At 41.2% G+C, this 17,406-nt stretch overlaps 1 pseudogene; it reads right to left on the reverse strand.

The window, feature by feature from the left end:
- Nucleotides 1–17,406, reverse strand: part of LOC120573317 — a 58,173-nt pseudogene that overhangs the window by 38,731 nt on the left and 2,036 nt on the right.

Genomic DNA, 17,406 nt, shown 5'->3' on the forward strand with positions numbered 1-17,406 from the left:
GCATGACAAACATTAAAATTATAGTGGTGTGGTGTGGCTGTTTCAACTTTTAGCAGCAAAATAATAAATAATTAAATCGAAGATTAAAGGTCCAATATGTAATATTTGTACTGTAATAAATCCAAAAATGACACCAATGCCTCATCAGATATTAAGGAAACATGTTAAGCTGAAATACTATCTTTTCTGACAACAATGCTAATGTCAGTATTTTTTCTTTTTGAAATTTACATTCCGTGACGGAATTTCTGTTTATGTTTTGATCTGTGTGTTGTTATCAACGGCCCAGTTTGACAGGCAGGCCGGGTTGCCAGATATACCTGTAAAAACGTAAACCCAGCGTGCTACAGCTATAACGGTAGTACAGCCATGAAAGCAGCAAACAAACGAACAGGATAAATGGAGATAGATTCTACCCGACCTAAAAAACAGTTGGCGTGACCAGAGACGTAACAACCCCCTGGTAAATATTGGAGATGTATTTGAAGACGGAGACAGCTTAGATCCCAAAAGGATGCGGAATTGGCTTATTTCCTCCTGAACAGGTAAGCATAGCTTCAGGCTAATTTATCACAGCCACTAAGGACGGGCATTTTAGGTCATTTCAACATTTGTGTACTCACATTGAATTATATAGCTAGCGATAGTACCCGAGTTGGTTACTCGCAAAAACAATTGAGACATAGCCAGTAAAGTGATCCCGCTGGTCCTGGCTACGCCGCCATGCTAACCCTGCTAACGTTACCGGAGGACCAGGCAAGCGGACCATGGCTGTTTACAACGTGTAGTTCCAACCCGGTCTCACGGCAGTTCGTGTAAATATCAACGTTATTCGTAATCTATTGATATGTGTTCACGGAGACGTTTTTCTCGTTTTTTACGTGTAAATATCACGTTATTTTCTCGGGGAAAGGACGCCGGGAGGCGGCCGAAAAGGAAGCTCCGTAAGCCGGGAGGCGCCCGCGAGGCGGCCCACTGGGGACGCACTGGATGAGGCAGCCGGGAGGCAGCCGATTCGTGTTGTCCGCCATGTAAAAAGCGACAAAAACGTCTCCGTGAACACGTATCAATAGATTAAAATAACGTCACATTTACACGAACTGCCATGAGACCGGGCTGTTCAGTCGGCATGGTGGTGGTATTTTTAGCAGTTCCTATTGTAATTCTAAGCCGAGGAAGTGTGCCTGACTGGCGTGTGTGTGGTAAGGGCGGTGAGGCTGTTGTGTTTTTAGCGGTTCATACTCGTAATTTTAAGCCGAAAAGTGTGTCTGTCAGTTGGTTACAGAGCTCCGCGCGACAGGCTGCTTTTATGACTGTCAATATAGCCAGCATCTAACGTTAGCTACTCCGCTGTGCTGTGAGTAATGTTTGGCGTACGGACTGACGCATCTACCGTTAGCTACTCCGCTGTGCTGTGGAGTAATGTCTGGCTATAATGAAAAGCGTCTGCCTTGTAGTAAATGTATGCACGGTCTCAGCCTGGCAACCCCGTGAACTTCGAGTCTGGGCAGGAGGGTGCGGGGGAAACGACTCTCCAGTATTTTCAATTGGTAGTAACTATTTTAACCGCTAGCTGCCAGTATTACATACAATATTACATATTGCACCTTTAAGAATGATTTATAAGGCCTGACAAAACCCAAATTCCACACACATTCCGGTAGGAATCACATTTTTGTTGGGATTTTTAGCATAATAAATAATGAATTATTCCATTCAAGTACCTTGAAGCAACACATTTTTTAATTGGATACATTAATTGCCCACCATGCATGGGACAGCCCAGTTCTTTTGCTTTGTGTTCGTAAATGTGTACAATTGACACCGCCCAAAATGCTGTAGGTAACTGGGCGGTGGAATGAGAACTTTGAGGAACTCCTGAATCCAGCTAACTCACCCTCTATGATAGAGGCAGAGCTGGAGGATGATGGGGGATCGTCAATTCCCCTGAAGTCATTGAGGTATTCAAACAACTCCACAGTGGCAGAGCCCTGGGGATTTATGAGATCTGTCCAGAAATGTTGAAAGCTCTGGGTGTGGAAGAGCTGTTCAAAAAGGGGGACCAGAGATTGTGTGCCAATTACAGGGGTATCACACTTCTCAGCGTCCTTGGTATAGTCTACTCTAAGGTGCTGGAAAGGAGGGTTTGGCGGATAGTCAAACGAGGATCAGCACCACCTTACATTCCACCACAATATTCTAGGTCTCGAGCATGTTACACAATTTCTGTATTGGCTTATATTTTCTATATTAGTGGTACATTTTTAAATGTTTTATCCACTTACAGAGCCTTGGGCTTTTCACTGCCACTGTAACAAGCCAGAAAACAATGTTTCCCTCTGCTGTCACCTACCCGTTATCCAGTCCGTTGAGCCCCAGCTTCTTGCCAATGTCTCCAACCAGCACACCAGGCAACGCTAGCAGCGTCTTAGGGTCTCTCAACTGCGGTACAATGGTTACAGAGTATTGTTTGACAAATTTAAAAGCCTCTTTATTAAAAGGTGTATTTGTGGATAAAAAGTTTGACTCTAGTCTACACCGTATAACTTTATAGCTTTTCCATTTTCATGCTCTTTTCAGGCATTTTCAGATTTTTACCTTGATGAGTATTGTTCTTTGTTCTTTGGGGTTCAACTCTTAACCTTTACTCAAGGAAAACGGTTTAAACTCTTCTCATGCCAACCATTTCCACACTTCATGCATCTTTTAAAAAAAACTCCTTTCACACAATGTCACATTTTAGACAATTGGAATTACTGGTTTTGAATTTCCCCTTTTAAAAAAAGAGAAGCGCTTTTCAACCATTTCAACTCCATTGCTTCCACTTCAAATGAAATTTCAACTACTTTACCCACTTACACATCAGCTTACATTTCAACTGCATTCATTTCTTACTCTTCATCTAACATTCAAACTGCTTTCATCCTGACTTCCGGTTGGCGACATGATGGAGAAGTCACACTTTTCCACGCTTCTAATGTTCACTTTAACATTTTCAATAGTTCAGCCAAAGTTCTATAACCAGCCATAAGCATTTTTCCAATGCCGAAAAGATTTCCAGCAAAGCGAAGAAAGAGGAGCACAGTCGTGGCCATGCTAACGGCTATACTAACAGAGCACAAGACATCACTCAAAATTAAACCGCGCTGAGGGAAGCGAAGCGGTACAGGGATATTCCGATCCACATTTTTTGACTATAGTCCTGAGATAGTTGAGCAACGCTCTGCGTACCGAGACCTCATGAAGGAGCTCTAAAACCTGGGCTGCAAAGCCTACCTCCACTATCCGGCCAAGCTGTTCATCATGACCAAGGAAGGAAAAAGGCGACGGCTCATATCTTCCAAGGAAGCTTAGGATTTCATCACATCTTACCGTCGACACATTGACATATTACTCTCCGAAATTAAATTCAGCGACTATCACAGTTTCGTAATATCAGATAATGCCGCGGCCTCCCTCAACCTCTACTTACAAACAAACTAACCCCCTTAAACAGTGGAGGTTCAACTCCACATTACAAGCAGAGGATTACTACAAGCAGAACCATCGCAACCCTGACCGACACCCTCCAAGCTTTAGTCCTCAAACAAAAGAAATGTTGTGGTGGCAAATTTTATTTTAACCATTTGTTTAATGATATTAACCATTGGTTTGATTGTTTTATAACGCCACAAGATTTAGCTTCTTCATGTGTAGATTCAAAAGGCTCCAAGTGAAATAGTTGGCAACCGTGAACTATAGCCCAGTAGAGTTATTTAGTTCTACTAGCCTGAACCTTCTCACATTGTTGTCTTTTGCTTAGATAGAAGTGGAGAAGGCCGATGACTGTTTACAACAGTGAGAACTACGTAGCTTTCTGTCTCCTGAGATAAACAGTTGTTTAGGCTAATGTTAGGAACAGAGAGCAAAGGGAAGGTGAGACAATGGGGTGACTGTAATGATGTCCTCTTCTTGATTATGGCCATGCTAAAAGATAAACTTAGAGGGGTGGCTTAATGGACTTTCTTCACTATATGATGTTTTGATGTCTAGACTTTAGGTTAGAAAGACATTTTCAGTTGTGCTGCGTGTACCTTTGAAACTGTGTTTTCTCCATTTGCAAATGTAAATAAATACTCAAAGACCAAACTTTGGTTTAATTCTCAAACAGTCGTTATTCGTTTTGATTTTATCATGAATATCACTAACTTTGCTGCTTCAAGGAAAACTTCCACCACAATGTATCTTCATATTATATAACTTTCTTTATGGTCAGCCACTGTGAAAACCTCTCACTACCGTGAAACCTCTCACCTTAATAAAAACTGCATTAGAGGGCCATCTGAACATGAAATTAACAGACCAATAATGAGACTAACATTTACAGTATACTGTATGTTCTGGTCTTGTCCTAAATTAGTGGCCTTTGAAAGAGTGCTTTTGACACAATAAGCAGAGCCTATGGCCTGACTATTCCTCCCAGTTCATTATCAGTCATTTTTGCGTGTGTGTGTGTGTGTGTGTGTGTGTGTGTGTGTGTGTGTGTGTGTGTGTGTGTGTGTGTTATTACCGACATTATGGTTTGTGGTTGGAGAGAGCAGGGGCACTGACAATTATGTCTTATTTATCACTGCCAGTTACCACGTAACCTATGTCATAATACTGTATTGTGAACATTCTTTCATCCTGTTATTTTTACTACTTTAATTTCTTTCAGTGATTACACTTCAACAACATACAGTTCTACAGTTTTCCGAACTTTAAGTTAAACTTTTGCTAAGCTTTTCTTTTCCTTTTTATGTTTTTTGGTTAAATTATTATAATGTATGTCTGAAAAAAGCTTATGGGGGGTTGTTTGGCTCGAGGTCAAGTTGCAAAGCAGCCTAGGGCGAACTTACTCAGAACCATCACTTCAAGGCTGTTTGACTCCCTGTGGTCTGTCCATGTTGAATAACACAGAAGTTCGTAGAAGCGAATCTGTTCTTCCCAGCCGACCGTGTTGAACTGAAAGCGCAGCGCGCGCAGTGGGCGCATAGTTACAAAAATTCAGAGGTGCACGACCATGCGCCGCGACGGCTTGCGGGGCCTTCGCGCTGGAAATGACATCCGTGGGGACGTCATTACCTACCATACACCTAGCTTTACACTCCCTTAGTTTCTCCCGCAGTTCGTGCCTGTTACATCAAAATTACATTTTATTTCATACTTTAATAAATAACTTTACATGCTTTGAGTCATTCACTTTAACAGCTCAACTGCTTTAATAACACTCCAAACTAAATAAAAAAATAAATAAAAACTAAACTAAACTATTTTATATATACAGGTAATACTGTATTTTCTGAGATGCAGCTGTGTGACATCACATCAGATAACATTTCCTAATAATGGGTTGAAAGTCAGAGTCTTACCGCCACAACGAAGGAGTGCAGGCCGTGGCACACCTGGTCAGGCGTGTAGAGCTGAGCGAACACCACAGCGTGGGTCGCAGTCTTACCCATGTTCCCCACCCAGAACTTGGCGGCCTCAATGTCCGGAGAGTTGATCACAAACTCCTACAGAGTAGAAAGGTAAACATAGAAATTAGTCCAAATTCCCCTAACATATTCCTGTGAAATCCTGTGTGTGTGGAGCTTTCAGCCTGCCGCTGTGGTCCTGCTTGTAACCCACTGCTACTTCTATTATTGATTGCAAAAATGACTTAATTTAAATGACCAGTAAACGGCAACATTTTTCCATGAAATATTTTATCAGATGAGTTGAAGACCAAAATGTTAATAAAGTAAACACAAGTGAACCAGTGTGTGCAGGATTTTTCGGTTCTTTCCTGTCAATAACACTGTCTAATGCTGTGTGTGCAAACTTTGTAGTAATGAATTAAACTAATTAATGAAGTAAACAAAATCAAAATTGAATGGAGTGTTGTGTCTGCCGTGGCTCAGCTCAGTCAGTCCAAAGCATCCAAACGTCTACAAACAGATGAATGCAAATGCAAATTCAGGGTTCATGGCGATGGAGATGTATATGTATATCACAATTGAGTAAGATTAGATGTTGAAGCAAAAATCAAATTTACAAATACCTCATATTTTGGAATTTGGGGGAAAATAACTAAATATTGTGAATATAAGAATCCAAAGAGAGCTGTTTGGCTCACTGTGAACATCATTCAGCACCTGCATCTTATAAATCTATAGGTGCAACATGGTGGACATCATTGTTGAATCTCCATGCATTGTCCCATTAGATGGCCATTAATAAAGCAATGACACAACTTTAAGGTGAAGTTATTGGCAGCGTAAAGCTGTGTTGAACTCTTACTGTCATGTCTTCAGTGTTTTCAACATGTTTGCTGTGTCTCCCTGATCCTGAGTTGGCAATAGTCTCTCCAAATGTCTGAAAAACAAGATGTTTTTAGCATATGTTACTGGGATGAGACAATGAATGAAAGGGAAAAAAGTCAAGCAATGCTAGCGGCCATTTAGGGCTGTAATACTGATGACACACCAATAAATAAAAGTACTGGACGGATAAAGAAATGGAGAGACAACTATCGATAAAGTTAAGAGTCTCCAGTTGCTAGCAGCTCTGTGACGCTGTACTTTAAGTGGTGCTTTGAGCTAAATGCTAACATGGTGATGTTTAGTAAGCAATTTCTCCATGTTCAGAATCGTAGTATTCAGTTTGGTGTGTTGCTAGACTTGCAAATTGCACAAAACAAAAAGTTTAGCTGAGGCTGAATGTCATTAGTTTTGAACGGATTGAAATTTTTAGAATGATAGTGGCACTAGATGAAAAGATATAAATCACATCATGTGGAAACCATGAATGTCTGTAGCAAATGTAATGGCAATATATCAACAGTCGTTGCGATATTTCTATCTTGAAACAAAGTGGGTAACCAACTGATCTACATTGCCATCCGTAGAGCTACGCTGCTAGCATAGCTAAAAGCTACTGTAACAGTGACATGGGTGATTTTAAAAATGACCAGTTTCGTAATTTAGGTTGGAGGGTTAGTTGCATGTTGAAGAATAGTATTAGGTCAAGTACAGGCCCTGGAAAGTTACTGTATTTAATCAATGTGGAAGTCAACAATACTACGTTTACATGCAGCCAATAACCCGTTCAAACCGGAATATTAGCAATAACCCGGTTCCGCGCGGCCATGTAAACACCGGCAAAAATCCGAATATGCTCATATTCCGGTTTTAAAAACCCGAATATGCTACCTGGGTTACCCTTTTCTAACCCGAAATTTTGGTCATGTAAACGCGTATCGGCATATCTCCATCAAAAGGAACATTGATTTGTGTTCTGCGCATGTTCTATCTCGCAAAGGAATCTTGGTCTTTTGAGTAGAGGAACTTCTTGTATGTGCCAGAAAACATAGTTAAAATAATAATTATATACTATAATAATATAGTTATATATATATATGTCAATGCCAAAAACCTGCGCGCAGTATACCAGAAGTAAACAAGAAGTAGAGGTAAACATGGCGAGACGCAGCACAGCACCACACTTTTTGGAGCGAGGAGGAAACCAATTTCTTCATTAGTGTGGTGAAAACCATGAATATAATGTCTTTTGTTGACGGCAGAAAGTACCGAGATAGTGAGATTTATAAGAAGGTGACCAAAAAGTTATTACGTCTTAAGGTTGTCCGTAGGCTCGACCGTTCACGTCCGGGATATTGCCATTTGATTACAAATTCCATGTATACAGGAGTAACTCTCTCTGCTCACGCATGTAAACGGGTTATTCGAATGTTTCAGAAACCCGAATAGTGACCTTAACCCGATCATACCCGAAAATTGACAGCTTGTAAACGTAGTCACTGTGAGATTATCAATGAAGGAAGTAAATATAATGCATGTCATTGCTGCCTCTAAGTACATCACATTATAGTATGTATTTCCTTAAACCTTTTTGAAATTTTTATACACCCATTATATTTCATTTTGCACAACTCTTACACCAATTCACACTCACCTGTTTGTTAAGAATGTACTTGCCCCCCAAGGCACAGTCATACATCATCAGGCAACCATTGAGAGTCACAGCCTTCCAGGGGTTAGCCATCACCTCTTCTTTTGTCAGGAAGTTGTAGCGGAAGAGCTGCTTTAACCTGTGATTTTTTTGTTTGAAGCTTTATTTTCTCTATGTACTGTACATTATATAGATAAGGATATGGCACAGAATATTACTGGTGGAAAATAACTTTCTGTTATGTTGATACCTGAGGAAGGTCAGCTCTCTCATTTTCTCGAGAGGGACGTCTTCACCGGGCCGACGTGCAAACAGAGGGTCATTCTCAAGTGCCTTGAACACTTGTAGCTGTAGCACAGAGAAGAACACAAAATGTTCAAGATATGAAGAGAAACATGCTTTGTCCAAGGTCAAGAATGAACTCTGAACCCCAGATTTTAAGGCCGACATGGACGAAAACTTGAATATATGGAATTAAAGTCTGAATATATGGAATAAAAGTCTGAATATATGGAATGAAATAAATGTTTTGTTGAAAGTATAGTTTTGCCAAGGCTAACAGCAATACTATTCAGCTGCCTAAATATACAATGTTTGCAATTGGACAATATTACATAGTGCGTAACTATCACACTTTCAGAGTACACAGTCATTTGACAAGATTTTGTGTGCAATCTTTGTTTAAAACATTAAACAACTTTTACTGATAAATACATAGAGTGCAGCAGGCATTCTATGATCTATATATTATATTAATGTCAATTAAGTACCCATACATGCTACAACTGTATGTAGTATTGCAATTGAATTAAAATATGTAATGTGTATGAATGTGAAATTTTGCACATATGACACGTGTGTTTGAGAGACACTCCCATTGATAAATGGTTGTCAATCGTCCCACACCTGGGGACACAGAATGGGAGGAGCAGTTGTGTTTATTGTTGAAAATACTCTTTATGAAGGTCCAGACGGACCGAAATATTAGTTTTCTAATAGACCCAAATTATACTATACTTAAACACTAATTATTAATAATGAAGAATTCACAACTTTATGTTCGGAGACTTTTATTTTGAAATACAGCGGGATTACTTCCGCCTCATTCGCTCACTGTGCAGGGCCAGCTATGGGGCGTGCATAGTTTTGATGCAGTTTTCTGGTTGAACAACATGTTTCCTCGCAACGGTGTGAAACATTGTGAAACGGTGCGCAACGTGCTTTGAGTTATGTTTTCTATCATTTGGTGGGTGTGTCTCTCATTTATTGGCTATGTCACAGGTGATACCCAATCAGCAGAGACGTGTCTGTAAACCCGTGGTAATAAACAGGCAGAACGCTTGCACACGCGACAGGGTGTTCAACACACTCGTTTCAGTTTTAAAAATGTGTTGCTACGTTTTGTCAGGGCTGAAAGTGGCCCCCAGTTTCCACTCATTCTGTTTTTCTGTGCAGAAATTGCTGATGGTAAGTAATAATTCTATGTAGCACAATAACTAGATTCTCTGTATTTCATGATGTTGCAATGTTTAGTCAATGATTTACACCGCGGTTATACTGAATAAAGACTTATTTTAGCAATAAGACTGTTCAAAAACTAGCCCTGCTGGGTAACGTTACTAAGGTAACGTTAAGGTTACTTGGCTAATTTAGCTATCTTGCTCTGTAATCTTTATTTTTGCTGTGAAAGTTTCATCCAATCGTTAAATGCTTTTATTAATGCTATAATGCTGTACAACTCATAGATATTCATGTAAGGTTAGGCCTATTTGCAGGGGTGTAGTGCGGCGAGCAACACATTCTCACTCCCATCGCGTAAAATACACCTTTGGCGTTGTTATTGGCGCTAACAGTCTATTGACGCAGTTCGGTTAAGGAAAAGCTCGTGGGTGGGCTCATAAAAGGTATGTTTCCGTGACACGTGGGACAAGCACGGGACAGTTGGTTTTAGGAAAAGTGACATGCGGGACACGAACCCTGGTCTCCGAGTGTTGTTTGACCCATCCACCACCCCAGCCAGCCTCACTATGTGGAATTTCGGGCTTTCATACTTCTCCCTAATGTTGTCGCTCTTAATACTACGTCATCTTCCAGCGCTGAGTAGCTGCTGCTCTGCCCGATGCGTTCTACACACACGCTGAAGGGTGCGTTGTGCGTCGTATCTGGCGCTGACAGCCACTGCCCAAGCGTCCGTATTTTATGAGTTCGGAGTGAGAACGTTTTGCTGCGGGAGCGCACCAGAATGACGTTCCGGTACTTTTTTCCCCCTCAAAACCCTGCAAAACCTTACCTAGGCGACTTGACGGAAGTCTGCTTATACGGAAAGGTATACGTTTCCATGGCAACTGTACACATAAAACCCATAAAACTGGCTGCAGCTCTGACCATACAGCTACGTTAATTTGAATGGGAATGGCCTTTCTATCCATTTTATTTGTTATCTTTATCGTTCCTTTTGATCTAACTAGAGGCTTTCTCTGCAGCTTCTGTGGTGGACTTGATGGCTCTCCTCTTCGCAGCTCCTGTGATGCCGAGAAGGGTGTAGGCTTTGCACAAGGAGTGGGCAGCAAAGCCTCTACATTTCACCTCTATGGGTTCACAACGAGCTTTCCATCCACTCCTCCAGCACCGCTCCACCAGCTCCTGATACTTGAGCCACTCATTGACCTCTTTCATGCATTCCTCCCAGGTGACTCAAGTAAGAGGACCTGCCTGGAAGAAACAGATGTTAGCACCATGTCTGGCCTCAAGGAAGTAGGTGTCGCATAGTCTGGGAACTTGAGCTGCCCGCCCAAGTCAATTTGCAGCTCCTAGTCCGATGCCTATGTGAGCAGTTCGGCTGATGGTGTAGGCTGTGGTCGTGGCTTCTCTACAGCCCTCACAAAGTAGATTTTCTTCTGACTGCAGACACATTTGTTGTTGGCCACAGCACTGGAGATGGCCTCAGCCACGGACTTCAGCACCTGGTTGTGTCGCCAGCGGTAACGGCCCTCTCCCAGGGCTGTTGGGCAGCTGCTAAGAATGTGCTCCAGTGTACCCCTTCTGGGGCAAAGAGGACGCGTTGGAAACTCACTCTGGGTAGCACGTCGTAGACAGCTTGGACCATGAACTTGACGCGCTATGGTTCTGCCTGCCAGATGTCATTCCAGGTCCGCTTCCTCTCCAGCACTCCTTTCCAACTTGTCCACGCTCCTGATGCCACAGGCTTACCATCGTGCTGGTCCTCACCTCCTCAATACCTGCCTGCACCTCCTCCAGGACTAGATGATGTCTGTCTTTTCCATGGGCCTTGTCATATCGTAGCTGTGAGATGGCTCCCAACCCAGCACGCACGGTTGCCACTGTTCCAATCAGAGCTTTGTGTCTCAGCCAAGATCCAGCTCCAGCCCATCTTGAGATTTCCACTTCTTGTCTGTCCGCACCACGATGCCCGCTGATGCCACTCTGGAGTCACTGGAGTCGCGATAGACTAGTGCCTCTCTTGTGCGTGACACCCTGAACTCCGCTAATGGGGAGCTGGAGTTTGTTGCTCCTGCCATACAGCGCTGCGCTGATGAGACTACATGGCAGACCCAGCCATCTCCGGAGGTAGCAGCTGATCGTCCTTTCCTGGGTCTCTACTGTAGACATAAGGCTCGTTCGAGATGAGCCAGATCTGCACAGAATCGATCACCAGCGTTCGCCGCCCAATGCATGCCGGTTAGATTTGTGTCCGACTTGATCCCGACTTGCTCTGACGTCATGCACACGTGGGCAACGATAATCTCACGAGACCAAGGCGGCCGCAGTTCTGAGACGCAGGTAGCGCAGTTGCTTTTCACCAACTGCAAGAGCCAGGCGGACCCAGTGCGGCCTCTCAGCTGATCGAACAGCTGATTGGTTCAGAATCGACTCCACATGATGACGTTTTATATAAATTTTTTATTGATTTTGATCGGAGGGATTTTAACTGCTATTTGTCTGATTTAAAGGCTTATTCTGTACAGAACACATGTTGTGTGGCTGATAGTTATGTTTAGAAGTCAGAGAGACTAAATCTGTTCAGATTACAGATCATCTACAGTGTGTTGTTAATTAAAATCAGCAACAGATCGTATGTAGAGAATTTTGACAGCTACTCTGTCATAATAAAATCAACTGGAGACTGTGTAGGAGCAGATATATGGGTCTGATAACATTTTATTAAATCGGAATCGGACCACAGTGTTTCTGTCACTTCCTGTTCAGCCCCTGGCTGCTGCCGCCTGCTCTCGTCTACTTTACAGGCGAGGCGCAGTTCATCTCGAACGAGCCTATTGTCACCTCGTACACCAGAAGAAGCCAGAGGATACAGGGCAGGATGCCATGCTGTTACAGCCAAGCCGTGAACCTGCCAGACAGGCCAGACTTGTCTACTGTGGACAACCACGCTTTGAGCTTCTGAGCTTCTGAGCTTCGAGATTTCGGTTTGGATTGACACTGCGTCCCTGAGGCTACAGTCAAAGACATTTCCTAGGCTGGTGACTGGTTTCTCAGCAATAAATGGTATTGCAGTGCCATCCACAAAGAAGAGGAACTTGTCCACCACCTTCCATCTCTTCATGACCATGGACCTCGATTTAGTCGGTTTGAAGATCATTCTAGCCCAGGAGATTAGCATCACCAGGCCCTGAAGGATCCATCTACCGCCAGGCACTGATGTAGTGGTGACTAGGCCGGTTACTAGTTTTAAGGTATACCAAGGTATGAAAAAGTCACGGTTTCAAAACCACTAAAATATTCCATACCGTTCCTGTGGTATGAGCTGTTATTTATGAGTCATTGCGGACAGAAAGTGCTGGTCAGAAATCCCTCTGCATGCCAGTGTGCAGCATAGAGTATCACGGCCCCTCCCCCTCCTGTTGTTGGTGAGAGTGTCTGTGCATGATCGCTGCAGAAGATGAAACCCCTGATCTCTTCCCGCACGTCTAAAAAGACTGAAATGTGACTGTGTGAATTTTTCGGGTACTAAAAATGAACAGACGCCCCCAAACAAATTCAAGGTAATGTAACGCTGTCTTTGAATGTTTGCAGTCAGCTATGAGAGTTAATGTAGCACGTCTAACAATAGTTCAATAATTACTTCAGACTGCTACCAAGGCAGATAACATGGCTAACGTCAGCTATTTTCCTTCCCAACATAACTTCACTAAGCAGACAAGTACACATTTTCTGCTAAGTTAGTAGCCTACTTTTACTGTAGTGTTAAAATAAAGTAAGTAAGTAAGTAAACTTTATTTATATAGCACCTATCACAGATAAAATCACAAAGTGCTTTACATGCAGCAAGTTTAACAATTTAAAAAACATCATACAAAACATAAAAACTGATAGCTCAGTCAACTGAAAGCTTGTCTGAATAGTATTGTCTTCAGCTGTTTTTTAAAAGAAACAATAGAATCAGCCACACGCAGCGACAATTTGGGAGCAACTGCCTGAAAGGAGCGGTCTCCCCGAGTTTTTAGGCAGGTTTTAGGGACCATCAGGAGATTTTGACCTGAGGAACGAAGAGTGCGGAAAGAAGTGTAAGGGGTCAACATGTCTGCGATATATTGAGGTGTCTGTCCATGTAGTGCTCTAAAAGTTAAAACTAAAATTGTATAATCAATTCTGTATTTTACTGGAAGCCAGTGGAGAGTAAATAAAATCGGAGTAATGTGTGCCCTTCTGTTTGTTCCTGTTAAAATCCTGGCTGCTGCATTTTGCACCAATTGGAGACGGCTCAGAGAAAATTTGTTAAAACAAGTAAAAAGGGAATTACAATAATCTAACCGTGAAGAAATAAAAGCATGAATGATCATCTCCATGGTAACTTTGGGCAGTATTGTTCTCAATTTAGAGATATTTCTCAAATGATAAAAACAGTTTCTGACCAACCGTCTAGAATGACCATCCAGAGACATTGATTGGTCGAACAAAACACCAAGGTTTCTTAGGCTCAACTGGATGGAGGAGTCCAAGAAACAGAGGTGTTGTTTAATTTGGGGTAGTTTTTGATCTGGAGCAATGCTCAAAGTTTCAGTCTTTTTTGTATTCAGTTGTAAATAATTGTTATATAACCAAGTCTTAATGCATGACAGACATTCCAATAAATCAGTTAATCTACCAAACTCAGATTCTTTGAATGAGCAGTACAACTGAATGTCATCAGCATAAAAGTGATAAGACACAAATTACAGATTATTTCACCAAGAGGGCTAATATACAATAAAAACAAAAGAGGACCTAAAACCGAACCCTGAGGAACTCCGTATGACAGAGGGGTCATTTCTGACAAAATGTTGTTAACAGACACACAAAATGAGCTGGTATCACGTCTGTTTTTTAAGTCTTCCACCATTGTGTAGGCTACATCTTGTTTTGCGACTATCTGTGTTGTACCAGGGTGTCCGCGGGGTTTTAAAAAGTATTAAAAGGTAGTAAATCAAATTAGTAAAATGAAGTCCATTAAAAGGTATTAAAAGGTATTAATCGTCATTTTACGAGGTATTCATTTTTTGAATAATTCTTTTGCAAAAATTTAAGTTGATCTTGTAAAGTTTGTGTGATATTATATCCTATCCCGCATCGGGTGATAGCCTATTTTAGCCTGACAATCCAGACCCACATCAAGGTGTTGGGTCTGGGTTCACACTATTGGCAGGGCTCAATCCAAGGGGCAGGATAAACGGTTGTCTTTCAAATTCCCTCTGCACACTACAACCAAGCAGAACAACGAAGAAGATAGCGGAGCTAGTTAATAGATTAAACTTTTGCCATATCCGGTCGGCAAAACTCCGAACACATCTTCCTTTTTTAAGAATGACTTCAGTGCCATTCTTTCTTTTCTCAAAGAAAAGATTAACTCCAAGTCTTCCAGAGTTGCGGCCAAAGCCGATTCCAAAGACCGCTGTTAGCCAGCAGCAGCTCTGCTTTGTTTAAAAGTTGTTTGTATCCCACAAACATGAACAGAGATCCTGAGTGGTGCATTACACAGATGAAGAGTATAGTGCAAACATTCCTCCAGGGCAAGCAGTTGACAGGTGGCATCTCAGCATGGTAAGAAAATATTGTATAGGGACAGTAGAAGTGGATAGGTTATTCAGATTGAGTAAGGTAGCGGTCTCGGTGTGCAAGGTGGTTTTGTGCATTCTCTTAACAGTGTGGAAGTGTCATTGCTTTTACGTAAATAATTTATTTGAACAAGTTCTGAAAAAATATACTATGTACTCCTAGCTCTTGATGTAGATGCTGTGATGGTTGACAGTGTTTCCTGTAGAATTGTTTTCAGCAGTGGGGGTGTTGAACGTCAAAAAGTAACGTTACCTGAAACCAGCGTGTAGATTCTTTTTAGCATCTCACATCACACTTTCAGTCACTATGACCACCACTACTACGGTCAGAAACATTGATTGTGCCAAAATATGAACAATAACGTCGCTGTCAATGGGCTTAGCTGCTAATGTTAGCCGACAGTTACCTTAAAACCATCCAGCAAATAGACGGTGCCATTACATGAAACCGGTGATTTAACGTCACCGCTCATTTTACACACGGTTTAACAACAAAACAAAACGCTGAGTGAATATTACTAGCTACGTTTTTCATGTTGTTGGGGAAGAAAAAGCAATTCAATTGAAGCACTTACCATGAGATCACAAGTTCACTTAGTTCCAAATGGTTATAATGGCATCACAAGTTCAAATGGTGAATGCTTGTCTGTATGTATGTCTGTTTTCTTGTATTTCACTTGCCTCATGGAATATTTTCCATGTGTACTCATTTGGGTGTCTGTATATACAGAAAAAGGTTCACTTAGTTTTAAGTGGTTATAATAATTTAACCGTGAAGAAATAAAATTCATAAGTGACTGGTTGTTTCTTTGAACTGCTTTAATTTACCATTTATTCTATCTATTAAAATTTTATTCAATAGGTGGAATAAAAGCAATCTGTTCTGTTGACTTTCCCTATCTGAATTGTTCTATTGGCCAAGTCAAACTCTGTTTAATGGTTAGAAACATGTTGCCGTATAAACCTGTAACTCAATGGCGTGTTGGTTTTAAAAAATATTGAGAAGGTTTAAAAATTGTATTAAAAGGTATTGAATTTACCTCCAGGATTTCGGTATATACCCTGTGTACAGAGAGAGCATGTGTATGTGTGTGCACAAAGTAAACACACACACACTCTCTACATATGTGCATATGTGTGCATTTACATTGAGAAAAATGTAATCATAGAATTATTTATATTATTCATAGGTCATCCATGAAGGCTTTGATGGGGGGGCTGTTGTTTAAATTTGATACAAAGTAAAGCTCATTACATCCTAATAATAAACTAATTACAACATAATTTAGGTGTATGGTGTCTAATTAGGGTATAACTGTTTATTTCCTCAGTGGTTTAGACCACATTATTTCCAAATTGGTCTAATTTGATACAAAGTATGTCTTATTAAATCTGTAATTAATGTACTGTAAAATAAAGTGAGACCAAATAAACTACGATGTTCAACTGTAACTGGAAAATGAGTGATTCTTTTTTTTTTTTTTTAATCAAACATGTATTTGTTTTTAAGGATGGCAGGAGCACCTTGATTACAGCGCATGTCACATCCAGCCTTGGGATCTTTGCTGCATGTCATAACCCCCTCTCTCTCTCCCCCCATTTTCAGTCTGCCTCTGGAAAAATGCCACAAAAACAAAAAACAAGTGACACTTAAAAAAAATATAATTAAATTATAAATTAAATTATATTATATAATTAAACTATAAAATATCTAACTACAGAGAGCATTTGATGCTGACAGCTACCTTAAATGCAATGATTTCCTCTCTGTCTAAGAAGCAGAGCAAGTCCTTCCAGTTGAAAGAGGCTTTTTTCCTGTAGATATCCAGCGGGCCACTGGGAAAGTCAGCCACTTTATCAGCCATCTTCTTGTGTTCAGACTGAAGGGGTTCACCGAGCAGGGAAATAAGGCACTTTGCTCTTTCTGAGTAAAGAAGAAACAAGGGAGGAACATAAATGAAACCAGTGGTGAAAGAAGTATTGAGATAATTTAGTTAAATGTTCCATATCATCCTTATTTTCAGGTTCATACTTGTATTTTAGGTTTCTACTAGAACATTTATACATGCTTTAATGTTCAAAAAACACATTATTTTTCTCATACGGTCTGTCTGAATTTTCCTGTTGTGACATCACAACCGTACAGAAGTCCTTAAAGGAATACGCCACTGTTTGTTGAAATAGGGCTTATCACGGTCTACCCTGGCTGTAGATAGGTGGGCTAACGCATTTTTTGTCTCCGTGCAAGTAATTACGTAGTTTTTTACTTTTGTTGGCTCACTTTTACTCACAACATGCTAACTGGCAACATAGGATTCCATTCACTATGCTAAGCTAACTAGCGGTGGCACTGCCGGTGTTGCAC

This window comes from Perca fluviatilis, chromosome 14 (genome assembly GCF_010015445.1).
Source record: "Perca fluviatilis chromosome 14, GENO_Pfluv_1.0, whole genome shotgun sequence".
Lineage (NCBI taxonomy): Eukaryota > Metazoa > Chordata > Actinopteri > Perciformes > Percidae > Perca > Perca fluviatilis.